General features: G+C 44.3%; 1 protein-coding gene and 2 pseudogenes across 7 annotated transcripts in view; 1 reads left to right on the top strand and 2 right to left on the bottom strand.

Annotated features, from left to right (window-relative positions):
• Birc3 (baculoviral IAP repeat-containing 3) overlaps positions 1-13913 on the top strand; it is a 57647-nt gene that overhangs the window by 20833 nt on the left and 22901 nt on the right. For 2 of the 7 annotated variants that reach the window (XR_015627016.1, XM_087563891.1), the window contains exon 1: positions 9314-9378. The exons of 1 other annotated variant lie outside the window; for it this stretch is intronic. The gene's annotated coding sequence lies outside the window, so the exon portion shown is untranslated. 7 annotated transcript variants of the gene reach the window in all.
• Positions 4706-5414, bottom strand: Rps7-ps8 (ribosomal protein S7, pseudogene 8; annotated as a pseudogene).
• Positions 6944-8999, bottom strand: Ramac-ps1 (RNA guanine-7 methyltransferase activating subunit, pseudogene 1; annotated as a pseudogene).

Below are 13913 nucleotides of genomic sequence, written 5' to 3'. Positions count from 1 at the left end.
TCTGACTCCTGAAGATTGGCAACAATTATGTATGGCAGTGTTGAGTGTGTGTGTGGGGGGATTATCTATTATGGAGGGGAGAATATCAAGAACAATGTGTGAAACTAGCTAGACTTAATGCACAAGCAGGTTTCCCCCCAAAAAAATCTAGAAATGCTGTCAGGAGCAGGACAATATGGGGCCCTTCCAGCCCAGATTCAATGTGTTCCTGCCGTTTAGGCTCAAATTTCTCCAGCGGCAGTTAGAGCTTAGAAGGCCCTGCCTAGTAAGACAGCTGGAGAACAATTATCCAAGATGACACACGAACCCTCAGAGCCTTTTCAGGAATTTGTGGATAGATTATTACAGTTGGCTGGGAAGTTGCTTGGAGATGTTGATACCACTATGCCCATAGTAAAACAATTGGCATATGAGAATTCTAATAAATGGTGCAAGGAAGCTATTAGACCTCATAAGAATAAAAGTTTAAATGATTATGTTAAATTGTGCAATATGAGAATTCTAATAAATGGTGCAAGGAAGCTATTAGACCTCATAAGAATAAAAGTTTAAATGATTATGTTAAATTGTGCAAAGAAATAGATGGAATTGTGTGATGGGACAAGTCTTAGCGGAGGCCATGCAGAAGGGAAATGGAGGGACCAGGACATGTTTTGGGTGTGGACAACCTGGACATTTTAAAAGAGAGTGCCCTCAGAACAAAAAGATAGGAGGCCCTGGATTATGCCCTTGGTGCCATAAAGTCTATCACTGGGGAAATGAGTGCAGATCTAAGTAAGATGTCGGAGGGACAGCCTTTAAACTTTCTGGGAAATGGGAGAATCTATCCCAACACAATTTGTCCCTCAAACCAATCCCTTCATGTCAAAGACCTTGTCAGAGGTAACGCAGGAAACACAGGACTGTACCTCTGCTCTTCCACCAGAGCAGTATTAACACCTCAAATGGGCCCCCAGGCACTTGGCACTGGGATACATGGGCCCCTGCCCTCTGGGAGTATAGGCCTTTTACTAGGCAGCAGCAGTGCCTTGATGAAAGGAATAAGAATTCTCCCTGGAGTAATTGACTTTGATTTCACAGGAGAAATTAAAATTATGGTCTCTATAGAAAGAGGAGTTGTAGTTATTCCTCAAGAGCACAGGATAGCTCAATTGATTATTTTTTTAAAAAAATATTTATTTATTTATTATAATAAGTACACTGTAGCTGTCTTCAGACACACCAGAAGAGGGCATCGGATCCCATTACAGATGGTTGTGAGCCACCATGTGGTTGCTGTGAATATGAACTTAGGACCTCTGGAAGAACAGTCAGTGCTCTTAACTGATGAGCCATCTCCAGCCCAGCTCAATTGATTTTTTTGCCCCAGGTTTAAAGTAACAATCCCGTGTTTAAATCCACCCATAGAAATCAAGGTTTCAGGGCCACTGGGCCTGGAGCATTTTGGGTGCCCTCTTTAGAGAAATGTCCCACACTCACTCTATGGGTTGAAGGAAAACCTCTGCATGGACTCCTAGATACCAGAACTGATACCACTGTGATAGCTAAAGCCTTCTGGCCGAAGGCCTGGCCCTTAGAGATATTTCACTTCACCTTACAAGGAGTGGGAACAGCTACTGCTCCTCAAAAAAGCAGCAAGATTCTTAGAGAGACGAGGAAGGACACGAGGGATGGTTTCAGCCTTTTGTCTTAGAACAAATACCTACCAACTCGTAGGGACGAGATGTGCTCAATGATATGGGGGCTGTGCTGACTGCTCAGCCTGTACGAAACGTGATGAGGAAACAAGTACCAGGGGGAGGATTGGGCAAAAATTTACAAGGCAAACCTTATAGTGTAAGCAAAGAGCTAAGAATAGTTAGTGCTAAAACAGGCTTGGGAAATTTATCCTAAGGATCACTGTCAATAAGCCTCCTTACATTAAACCTTTGCCCATCACCTGGACATCAAATGACCAGGTGTGGATTCGACAGTGGCCCCTGTCCAAGGAAAAATTGGAGGCAGCTCATCAATTAGCACAGGAACAATTACGAGCTAGTCATATTGTTCCTTCCACACTTCCCCTTGGAATACACCCATTTTTGTGATTAAGAAAAAGTCTGGGAAGTGAAGATTATTACAAGATTTAAGGGAAATTAATAAAATTATGATACCTATGGGAACTACTCAGCCTGGTCTCCCTTCTCCTGTAGCTATACCTAAAAATTGGCATATGATAGTTATTGATTTAGAGGATTACTATTCCACTAGATCCTAAAGATTGTGAGAGGGGTTGGGGATTTAGCTCAGTGGTAGAGCGCTTGCCTAGCAAGCACAAGGCCCTGGGTTCGGTCCCCAGCTCCGAAAAAAAAAAAAAAAGAAAAAAGAAAAAAAAAAGATTGTGAGAGATTTGCTTTTAGCATTCTTTCCATAAATTTTCAGGAGCCTTCTCCTCACTATCATTGGGTTGTGCTACCTCAGGAGATGGCCAATAGTCCTACTATGTGTCGGGTACAAGTAGCCTCTGCCCTAAAGCCTTTGAGGTGGAAGTAGCCGCAGATTTATATTGTCCATTCCATGGATGACATTTTGATGGCAGGTCAAATGATGAAAAAGAATTGCTGACAGCATATGCTGATTTACAAGAAGATTTGGGCACTGCAGGGTTAATGCTTGCCCCTGAAAAGGTTAAAAAAATTTTTCCTGTATCAATATCTAGGTCATGCATTATTACAAAAAGGAATTTGCCCACAAAAACTTAAAATTAGATTAGATACACTAAAGACCTTAAATGACTTTAAAAAATTATTAGGTGATATAAATTGGCTTCGACCAACATTAAAATTAACCATAGGACAGTTGAAGCTATTATTTGATGTTTGAAAAGGTGATTCCTCTCAAAATTCACCAGACAATTAACTCCAGAAGCACATGAATGCTTAAATTTAGCACAACAGTCTTTGGAAGAGGCTCACCTCAATTATATTGATTATTCTAAGTCTCTCTCATTTTTTATTTTTGTATTTACTGGGCTTTTTTGACAGGATGGCCCTTTAATGTGGGTTTACTTACAAGCTTCACCTGCAAAAACAGTGATGGCTTATCCTCAGGCCATTGCCCAATTACTGTTCAAGCTCAAAAAATTAGCTTACAGACCTTTGGCAAGGAACCAGATCTTATTATCATTCCCTATACCGAGGAACAGCTACAATGTTTGGCCCAGGGATTTACAGATTGGGCTATTTTAATTTTTTTAAAGATTTATTTATTTTATGTATACGAGTACACTGTAGCTTTCTTCAGACACACCAGATCCCATTACAGATGGTTGTGAGCCACCACGTGGTTGCTGGGATTTGAACTCAGGACCTCTGGAAGAGCAGTCACTGCTCTTAACCGCTGAGCCATCTCTCCAGCCCCAGATTGGGCTATTTTAATGTGGACTATTATTAGTCAGTTTGATAACCATTATCCTGATAGTAAGATTTGTCAGTTTTTTAAAAATACATCCAGTAATTTTTCCACGAATTATTGTTAATTCCCCTTAGCAAAAGGCTTGTTTAGTATTTACTGATGATTCCTCCAGGGATGTGCTGCGGTAGTGTCTGAAGGGAAGGTAGAGGCTATAAAAATTCCTAATTGTTCCTCATAGCTAGCAGAATTGAAAGCTTTACAACTAGCTGTGGTTATTTTTCCCAGTGAACCTTGTAACATATCCAGATAGTGTGCATGTGTCTCAGACTGTTTTGCTCCTTGAGACTGCTGCCTTGGTTGCTCCTGTCTCATCCATTTGTGTCTGTTTTACAAGTACAGGCTTTGCTATGGCAGCATTGGGAACCTATTTCTGTGGGCCATGTAAGAGGATATTCCATGTTACCCGACCCCTTAGCATAAGCAATGAGTTGACTGATTCTTATACATGGTCTCCATGTTGTTATGTGTTAATGAGTAATACTGCCTATGATAAAGCTTTACAGATGCATAGAAAATTTCATCTTAATGTTAATTCTTTGAGGTTTCACAATGGAGTAAGTTGTCTTTAGTTATAAAGACAAGCAGCCCAAATAGTCAATGTCCCCAGTGTGCCCCATTTATTTCCTCTCCCAATTGGGAGTTAACCCAAGAGGGTTACAGCCTAATGATATTGGGCAAATGGATGTCACCCATATTCCTTCCTTTGGGAAATTATGGTTTGTCCATGTGTCTATTGATACCTATTCTGGCTTACTCTTTGCTTCTGCGCACAGTGGAGAGAAAATTAATGATGTTAAAAGTCTTGTCTCCTCTATTCCCTCACAGCTCCTCTCGGCTCCTTCCTAGACCTTGCTCGTCTCTCCCTAGGAGCTGCTTACATGCTCTTGGGTCTGGAGCTCTTTTCTTGTCCCATTTCTCTTGGAACTATCTGCCTGTCTGCTCTATCTCTCCTCACTCCCCCCACCCCCTACCTTCCCACTTTCCCCACCCCCAACCCCTACCCCTGCCAGTATATTGCAAATTATCTTGCTTCCCCCAGGAGCTGCCTGCTAAGTCCTACAGTTTCTCTATGCCCTCTTGGAATCCTCTAATCTTGCAGGTGGAGGTCCTGCTTGTTGCTCTTGTCCCTTAGGGCTACACAGTTCTCTCAGCTGCCTAACCCTTCCTATGGGTTCCTTTGTGACCCTCCTCCTTTTCTCCTGGGATTCAATTCCCTTCTTGAACTCAGAGATCTTCTTTCTTTCTTCCTTCCTTTTCTTTCTTTTTTCTCTATGAATGACACTTTATTCAGTCATTTTCGTTACAACTAAAACTCTGGGAGTTCAAAATTAAAATCCTTGCTTGTGAGCTTCTTGTACACACCAGAAAAAGTTTCGACCTTGTGATCCATGTGCTACTGTGTTTTGTCTAAATGAACTTTTATGAGCTGGCTGCCCTCCAGTTTCACATGGATTCTCTTACTCACAACTTCGCCAAGTCCTCAAGGATGGCGTCAGGCACTGCTTTCGGGGTGCAGCTTCTAGGGCATTTTTACTTATTTTCCCTATGGCTTTTCTGGGTTGGCTCAGGCAGAATCCTCCTCTGAGCAATGAAGACTACACACTTCCCACTGAACTTTTTCTCCAGTTCATGAACTAGCCGGACTTGGATTTTCTGGTAAGATTTCAGCTGAGGAACTGATGAAAGCTTTGAGATCAGCATCGACTTCGATTTCCTTGGCCTCAGTGACGTTGAGTTCCAGCAGCTGTGTCTTCAGATACGAGTTCATCTCCAGCTCGAGCAGCGCCTGAGAGACGCCAGACTCAAACTCGTCCGGCTTCTTGCCACTGGGCTTCACAATCTTGGCGCTTGAGCTGAACATGGCTTAGTCCTTACAGAGTGCTGGCTTAGAAAAAGCAAGATTTTCTCAAGTTAATTAAAACAAAACAAAACCAACCAACCAAAAAAACAAACAAAATCTGTGACTTATAGAAGGCTGACCGTCTATTGATACTGAACGGAGAAGCACACGGCGGGAAGACTGATGGCCGTGTGGTACCGACCAAGGGATTCTGGGTTTATAGAAATGTCTTGTTCTTAATCTGGCTGTTGGTTATCTGAACGCACTCATTTGTCAAGATCCACAAAGCTGGCCAGGTATGGTGGCTCAGGCCTATAATTCCAACACTTGGGAGGCTGAGGCAGGAACATCGCCATACATTTAAGGCCAACCTTAGCTACATTGTAAGTTCCAGGCCAACCCAGGCTACAGAGTGAAACTCTCTCAAAAAACAAAGCAATCCGTTATCTGGGATGACGGTGTAGCTAAGTGGGTAGAGTACTTGCCTAGCATGCAGAGATCCTGGGGTCTCATCTCCACTGCACAGAAAGCAGGCATGGTGGTGTGCATATAGTTCCAGAACTCAAGAGGTGCAGATAGAAGGATCAGAGGGATAAAGCTAGTCTGGGCTACATAAAACCTTATCTGAAATACATACATACATACATACATACATACATACATACATACATACATCCATGGAGCTGTATACTTAAAGATCAGGGAGGTGGCTCAGGGGTAAGGCACTAGCTGTCAAACCTGAGGATCTGAGTTCAATTCCCTGGCACCAGCATGGTAGAAGGAAAGAACCAACCCTGTAACAGTGAATTAGTTAAACTGCTTTGACTCCTGGCAGGTCACTCTTCCAGCCACCCATCAGTGCCCTCTGGATTCTGGAATGAAGGACACACACACTCTCTCTCTCTCTCTGTCTCTTTGTCTCTCTGTCTCTGTCTCTCTGTCTCTCTGTGTCTCTGTCTCCTCTGTCTCTGTCTGTCTGTCTGTCTGTCTCTCTCTCTCTCTCTCTCTCTCACACACACACACACACACACACACACACACACACACACACACACAAACACGCTCGAGAATGCCCTGACTAACTCAGTGGTTGGGCATTTCTAATCCTTCCCAAGGCTAACAAACACCTCCCTCTGGTATTCCTGAGTTAATATCTTTTAAAATCTATATATTTTTTAATTAAAAAATTTATTTCTGTGATACAGACAGAATTCTTACAGTCCAAATAAAGAAAACAGATCAAACTCAAAACACTATTAAATCATAAAACAAAACAGTATGTAAGACAAAGTCAAATAATATAATCCACACTTGGTAAGTTTATTCCCATCAATTATCACATTTCTAGTAAGATTTTTTAAGTCTCAAGTTCTAAACAGTTAATAACCCATTCTTTAAAATAGAATGGAAAGCTATGACCAACAGAAGACACACACGCTGGGCTGGAGGGATGGCTCTGAGGTTAAGAGCACTGGCTGCTCTTCCAGAGGTCCTGAGTTCAATTCCCAGCAACCACATGGTGGCTCACAACCATCTGTAATGAGATCTGGTGCCCTCTTCTGGCGTGTCTGAAGACAGCTACAATGTACTCGTATAAATTAAAAAAAATTAATTTAAAAAAAAAGAAGACACACACGCATTTAACACGTGGTCAAAATAAAAGGTCTTTGTTAAAAGCTGGTGACATCTGACGGTAGTAACCATATGGAAGCCACTGTTTGTGGCCATACTGTGTGCACTGTTGTTGACAGTAGGGCTCTGGTCTTTGCTGTGGGTGGTTGTTGTTACCCCATGACTGTCCATGCCACTGATTTGACCGATTGTCACTTGGCCATCTTCATCTGTTTTCTCCACCTCTAAACTGTCTGTTATCTTGCAGCCGGTTGCCTCTATTTCTTTGGTTACCACCAGCTCTGCTATTCCATTCCTCAACAATTGGAGGTGATTCAGGAGGGCGTTTCAAGTATTCCTGGTATTGTCATCTTGTGTGAATATGCTTGCAAACATCTCTTCAAAAATTGGAATCACTTCAGAACTATCTCACCTTAAAATTCTGTACAATTTTTTAGATCCTTCAGTGGATTGCACTGGAGAGACCTCAGGCTGTCCACATTGTGGCACCCCACACAGCTCTCCAAGGTAACAAAATGCTCTGGAATCCCTCAACTCTAAAATCTTATTTTATCTTTGTTGCCTTGGCTCCTCTGGGCAGCCCCCTATCTTTGCTGCCTACTATACTTATGAGTGACCCTTCTGGCAGCCACTTTCCTTCCTGGGGGCAGGGACATTTAGTGTTTGGACACGCAGACACCGGATTTGGGGACTGAATTAAGACAAAGCATTAGAACCAATTCTTAATACAAACCCCCCACAAGCTATCCTCTGAGTTCTACATGTATATGCTGTGATATGTGCACACATCCACATACATACATAATAAAAATATAATATAAAATTTTAAAATTGTGTGCTTTGATGCCAGATAAATCTTATTTCATTATAATATCATCAAGATAAATTACAGTAAGCTGCAATGTATTACTGGCAAGTTTCATCATTACAGAATTGGCTGATATTAAACAATGCATCTTCACTCAGTTGGATCTTCATGATGAGTTTGTTAAAAACTGATCCAGTTGTATTTATCTATTTATTTAATTTTGAGACTCATTATGTACCTCTGGCTGACCCAGAGCTTGCTATGTAGACTAGGCTGGCCTCAACCTCCCAGAGATCCATCTGCCTCTGCCTCTGCCTCTCAAGTGATGGTACTGAGATCAAGTCACTCACTCTGTAGATCAGGCTAGCCTTGAACTCACAGATATCCACCTACCACTGTCCCGAGTGCTGGGATTAAAGGCACACGTCACCACTGCCTGGCTAGAGTCAAGTTTTTATGAGAGCATTGATATAGCTTAGCACCTTCCCTTGAAAGAAGAAAGCTAAAAGAAGAAATTTTGTTTTTGTGGATTCATCCTGTTTATAAAACAAAGTACAACAAGGAAAAACAAAACAAAAATACAAGGATAAAAAAATCACTTAAACAGGTCATGGGAAAAAAAATCCAGGCTTTTAAACTATTTTTTTTTACAAGTATTTATATTTAGGCATTTACTATGAGTGTGGGTATTTTGCCTCATGCCTGTGTACATGCAGGTGCAGTGCCTGAGGAGGCCAGGAGATGGTGATGGATCGATCTCCTGAAACTGGAGGTGTCTGTGAGCCATTTTGTGGATGCTGGGAACAGAACCCTGGTCCTCTACAAGAGCACAGTACTCTTGACTGCTTTGCTGTCTCTCCAGCCCTCGATGAGACCTTTCAAATACGAGAATTGGTGTAGTTCTCGCGTCTTTAAAAAAACAAAGTCTCACTATGTAGCCCAGTCTGGTCTGGAACTCACAGAGATTCTTCCGACTCAGCTCTGAGTGCTGGAATTAAAGGCATTTGCTGCTACCTGTAGCTGCAGTTCTGATCTTTGAGACAATAAAAATAACCTGAAAACGAGATCCATATGGTTTTTTACAACATTCTTTTCAGCTCTTTCTTTCTTGACCCAAAACAAAAAGTGAAACCAGAGAGACTTTTACAGAGTTACCCGGTATTTTTCCCCCTTAACGTCAAATTTACATTTTAAACTTAGCAGTCGTATCCTGGACAGTGTGGCTCTTTTCACTATGTAGGGTTTGGAGGCTGCAGGAGGGAGCATGTGGGGGTGGGGCTTTGGAAGGCTCTCCAGGCGCGACCCATAGGCTGCACATCTGTTTTCAATGTTTTGTAAGAGCCGGTAGCCTTGAAGTAAAAACTTTCAGTAAATGCCCCGAGGAGGAGTTGGGTCCAGGAAGTCACGCACCGAAAGGCCACGGAAATCCCCGGCCGCGGTGGTCACCAGGGGTGACGAGGAAGTGCGTGTGGTTTTCACCCTGGAGTTCCCCGAACCCTGGAGGAAAAGCACCACAGGCCGGAGCAGCCCTGGGCGGGGCGGGGCTGGAGCAGTGGCCAGGGCCAAGCTTGGGACGACTCAGAGGCGTCGCGACACTCAGCCACACCCCACAGGCCGGGCGAGGGTGCCACCTCGGAGATCAGAGGTCAGTGCTGGCGTGCCTCAGAGCCTAGGGAGAGGGCTGCGGTGAGTACGCGCGCGTGGGGAGCGGGCCAGGGTCCCCGTGGAGGCTCGAAGATCACCAGGGTGGCTAGATCCGAGAGAGGACCGGCAAAGCTGGGTTCTGGGCAGCCGTGGTCCTGCGGGAGGGCGACATGCAGGCTGGCCACGCTGACCCTGGCTGCCTAATCTTCCCCTCCCCCTTGCTGGAGCTCGAGGTATCTAACTTTCTGAGTGAGGTGTCAGTACCGAGGAGTTGGCATTTTAATTCATTTTAATTTGGCTGTGAGGAGTTGGCATTTTAATTCATTTTAATTTGGCTGCTGTGGGAGGCATCTGGGAGACTTGACACAGTGAGAACACTGGCATCTGAAGATAGTTTGGGGGAAGCTCGCAGTTGTTTTCTTAGTGATAAGCTCATTGATTTTTCTTCTGGGGGAGTGATGGGTGTATCAAAGACCATCTCACACTATAGCTGAGACTGGCTTGGAACTCCGGAAAATCCTCCTGCCTTAACCTCTTGAATGCCGGGTCTGAGTCACTGTACTCAGTTTCTCAGCAGTGCTCTTCTTAATCTAGTTGGTACATCTCTGTTTCTGTTTCTGTTTACCACGTGCCAGGTTCGGCCCTGGCTTAATAAGGGTGTATTTTTTACATTTAATCATCAGCTGTAAAAGCAGGTGCCATTACTATCTCCATTTGCACCGGGGAAACTGAGGCACATGTGGTTTTTCTGAGTCTCACTATGTAGCACTGGCTGGGCTGGAACTGGGTAAGGAGAACAGGCTGGCTTTGATCTACCCAAGTCTGCCTCCGGAGTAGTGGGATTAGGGGTATATCTGGCCACTTGGTGGCTTTCTTGCCCAGCATCACGCTCTTGTTGGAAAAGGGACTGACTTGAAATCCTGTGATGTGTAACTCTAGAGCCTGGGAGTAAATTGCACGAGGCCAAGTTAACAGTCACAGGGGAAATTAATAAACGAAGGTGCTATGAACATGCTGGGCTCCGCCAACTGTGCTAAGAAATTCTTCAATGATAACTTTTGCTGGGGTTAGTAGTGCAGGCCTGTAATCATAGCGCTTGGGAGGTGGAGGCTGAAGGGTCAGGTGTCCAAGGCCAGCCTGGACATTGTGTCTCATACAACAGCAGCTAGGCACTGTGGCTGTGACTGTGGCTACTACAGAAGTTAAGGCATATTCTGAAGGAGATATGGTCCAGGGAGGAGAGAAAGACACATTTACCCCGCAGTGTCCAGGAGGTGGCACAGTGCACTGCCCCAGAAGGTGGGGACACCAAATATCCCTGGGCCTACTGGACATGGTAGAATAAGCAGAGGAGAAACTGGGGTGTCAAGGTCGCCTATAAGGAACCACTGGAAAGACAGAGGGCTCCTACACACTGATGTGGACAATGGCAGGAGTGGGGCATGCCTGAGAGGAAGTGTGCCCAGTGGCAGAAGTTAGGTTAACGCTCTCAGCACATTTGACTTTATGAATATGGAGAGTGAAGGTTGCTGACTGTGTCTGTGTGGAGATGTGTGGTTCATAAACAAGTGTTCTCCTGGCTTGGCTGTGGAGTGAGGGAGAGCTAGACTCAGGAGTGGCTGGAGTAGAAAGAGGGTTTTGAAGTATGTGCATTTGGAGCGGAGAGGCTTCAGCATGATTACTGTGTGGAGGGATGCGGGTCCTGCAGGGTTTGGGGAATGTGAAGAGGAGTCCTTCAGTGGGAGAGAGTAGGTCCACGAAGGGGCTATTGTTCTCTGAGATGGCCAGTATCCTTGTGAACGGAGGACAGGCAGAGGAAGGCAGGCTGAGGGCCTCACCTAGTGAGGGTTGGAGTCAGCTGAGTGAAACAGTGAACCTGGGGGAGGGACTGAGGGGTGTTTCTACAAAGGCTGCTCAGGATGTGGAGGAAACAAATGCTTCTGTGGCTGGGGACGTAGTCTAGCCTCTACAGAAATCAGTGGGACAGTCCCTCAAAAAACAGAACTGCCATAGGACTCAGCTCTACCGTTCCTCATTAGGTACGTGGAGGAGTGTGCCTGAGTACCCTGTGACTTAATCACTGCACTGTTGGCTGTGAGAAGACACCATGGCCAATACAGCTTATCAAGGCTTACAGTTTCAGGCAACAGTCCCTAATCCCTGTGATCTGGAGCACCGTGCATGGCAGCACACATGGAGGCATGGTGGTAGACCAGACCATCTCGGCTAGGGTTTACTGCTGTGGACATACACCGTGACCAAGGCAACTCTCAGACAACATTTAACTGGGGCTGGCTTACAGGTTCAGAGGTTCAGTCCAGGATCATCAAGGTGGGAGCATGGCGGCATCCAGGCAGGCATGGTGCAGGAGGAGCTGAGAGTTTTACATCTCCATCTGAAGTCTGCTAGCAGAATTCTGGCTTCCAGGCAGCTAGGACTAGGGTATTAAAGCCTTTGCCCACAGTGACACACCTACTCCAATGAGGACACACCTTCTAATTGTGCCACTCACTGGGCCAAGTACGTGCAAACTGTAACACAGTAGCTGAGAGCTACATCCTGACCTATAGGCTATATGACCTATAGGGGGTTGGCAGGAGAAAAGAAGGAAGAGGAGGGAGTGAGAGTGGAGGGAGGAAGGGAGCAAAAGGGAGAGGAGACTAGGCCTAAAGTTCGGGCTTTTGAAACCTCAAAGCCCACCCTCAGCCACATACCTCCTCCAACAAGGACATACGTCCTATTCCTTCTTAAACAGCCCACCAACTTCGGATTAGACATTTAGATGTGTGGGTTTATGAGGGCCGTTCTCCTTCTGTTTATTGTGTCACTATTCACTATGGGACAAATTGGATGCCTGTTAACAGGACAAAGAAAAAGTGTGTGTGCGTGTGTGTGTGTGTGTGTGTGTGTGTGTGCGCGCGCGCATGTGCGCACACATTGAAATACTATTCAGTTATAAAGAAAACTAAATGGTATCATTTGAAGAAATGGATGAAACAGGAAATCATGTTAAACAGAAAAAGGCAGAGGTACAAAGACAAGCCTGCCTTCATTTCTCTAAAAAGGGACAGTTAAAAACCAATGGGGAGGTGGGAGGGGCAGGAGAGGGTTGAAGAAAGGTCAAAGCACAAATATATATATATATATATATATATATATATATATATATATATATATATATGTGTGTGTGTGTGTGTGTGTGTTTTACAGGAAAAACCACTAATTTGTTTATAATCACTATGCATTCATTATTCTAATGAAAGTGATTAGAAGCTGAGTTACTGGCTTATGCCTGTAACCTCAGAACTCAATAACTTATGGTACTGTGAGTTTGAGGCCAACCTGGGTTACAGAGTGAGTTACCAAGCCAGTCCGTGCTCTAACGTAAGTATCTGTCTCAAACTCAAAGCAAGCAAAAAACGTAAAGAGGCACATGAGTAGGATAACTAAAGCACTGGGACTGTTGAGAAATTACTGAAAGATTTCTTCAGAAAATGGGGCTGGAGAGTCGGCCCAGTGGTTAAGAGCACCTGCCATCTGGTCTGCCACTCATGGCTTCTCTTGGCGATGGTACCCAGTGCAGCATTATTCTCTCGTGCTGGCGACTGTAGCTGGGCCTTGGGTGTGCCACCATGTGCCCCAACCACTGAACCCAACTTCAATGCAAACTTGCATAACTTCTTGATGTATACCAGTCTCTATTTTGGAGACAACATCTTAAGGAAAAGGTCCTGATGATGCTTGCGTGTGATCCTAGCATTTGGGCTCTGAGATTATGAGTTTGAGGCTGTATTCAATTACAAAGGGAACTCCTAGTTCCAAAACAGGGACGGGGGGGGGGGGGAGGAAAAGAAGAAGAGCGTTGTGTTATAGCCCTGAGGTATTTGACTTTAATTTCTCTATTTTAAACAAATAAGAGAAGGACACAAACCTTTCCACTACTACTAACTTTCTTCTCAGTTGCTTCTGTAAACCAAAACATTGCAACATGGAGACCTAAAAACCCTTAAAAGGGACTTAGTCTGATCTTGGGAGGTGGTTTTGTGCATGGACAGACAACTGTCTAAAAATGCTAATTCAAAGCCTGTAGTCTCGTTCTCTGACGTGTGGTTATTATGACTTGGTTGTCAATTTGACTTCTGGAAGGGAAAGGGGTTCTGTGGCTGGGGGAAAGTTTTGGAGTGCCCTTCAGAAAGTTGCCTGGCAACCTCCCATTGGCTGCCAGTTTAAAAAAATGTCTGGGGTGCTAGAGAGATGGCTCAATGGTTAAGAGCACTGGCTGCTCTTCCAGAGGTCCTGAGTTCAATTCCCAGCAACCACATGGTGGCTCATAATCATGTATAATGGAATCTGATGCCCTCTTCTGGCATGCTGCTGTACTTGCAGATGGAGCTCATATACATTAAATAAATAAATAAATAAATAAATAAATAAATAAATAAATAAATAAATCTATCTTAAAAAAAATGCCTGTGTTCAAGAAAGATCTCAAATGAGTGTTGCTTATCCAGAAGTTACAGGACTACAGAAGTTGGC

Source organism: Rattus norvegicus, chromosome 8, assembly GCF_021556685.1.
Source record: "Rattus norvegicus strain SHRSP/BbbUtx chromosome 8, alternate assembly SHRSP_T2T, whole genome shotgun sequence".
Classification (NCBI taxonomy): domain Eukaryota; kingdom Metazoa; phylum Chordata; class Mammalia; order Rodentia; family Muridae; genus Rattus; species Rattus norvegicus.
Note: the sequence above shows the minus strand (reverse complement) of the source record. Positions and strands in the feature narration are given on the sequence as shown.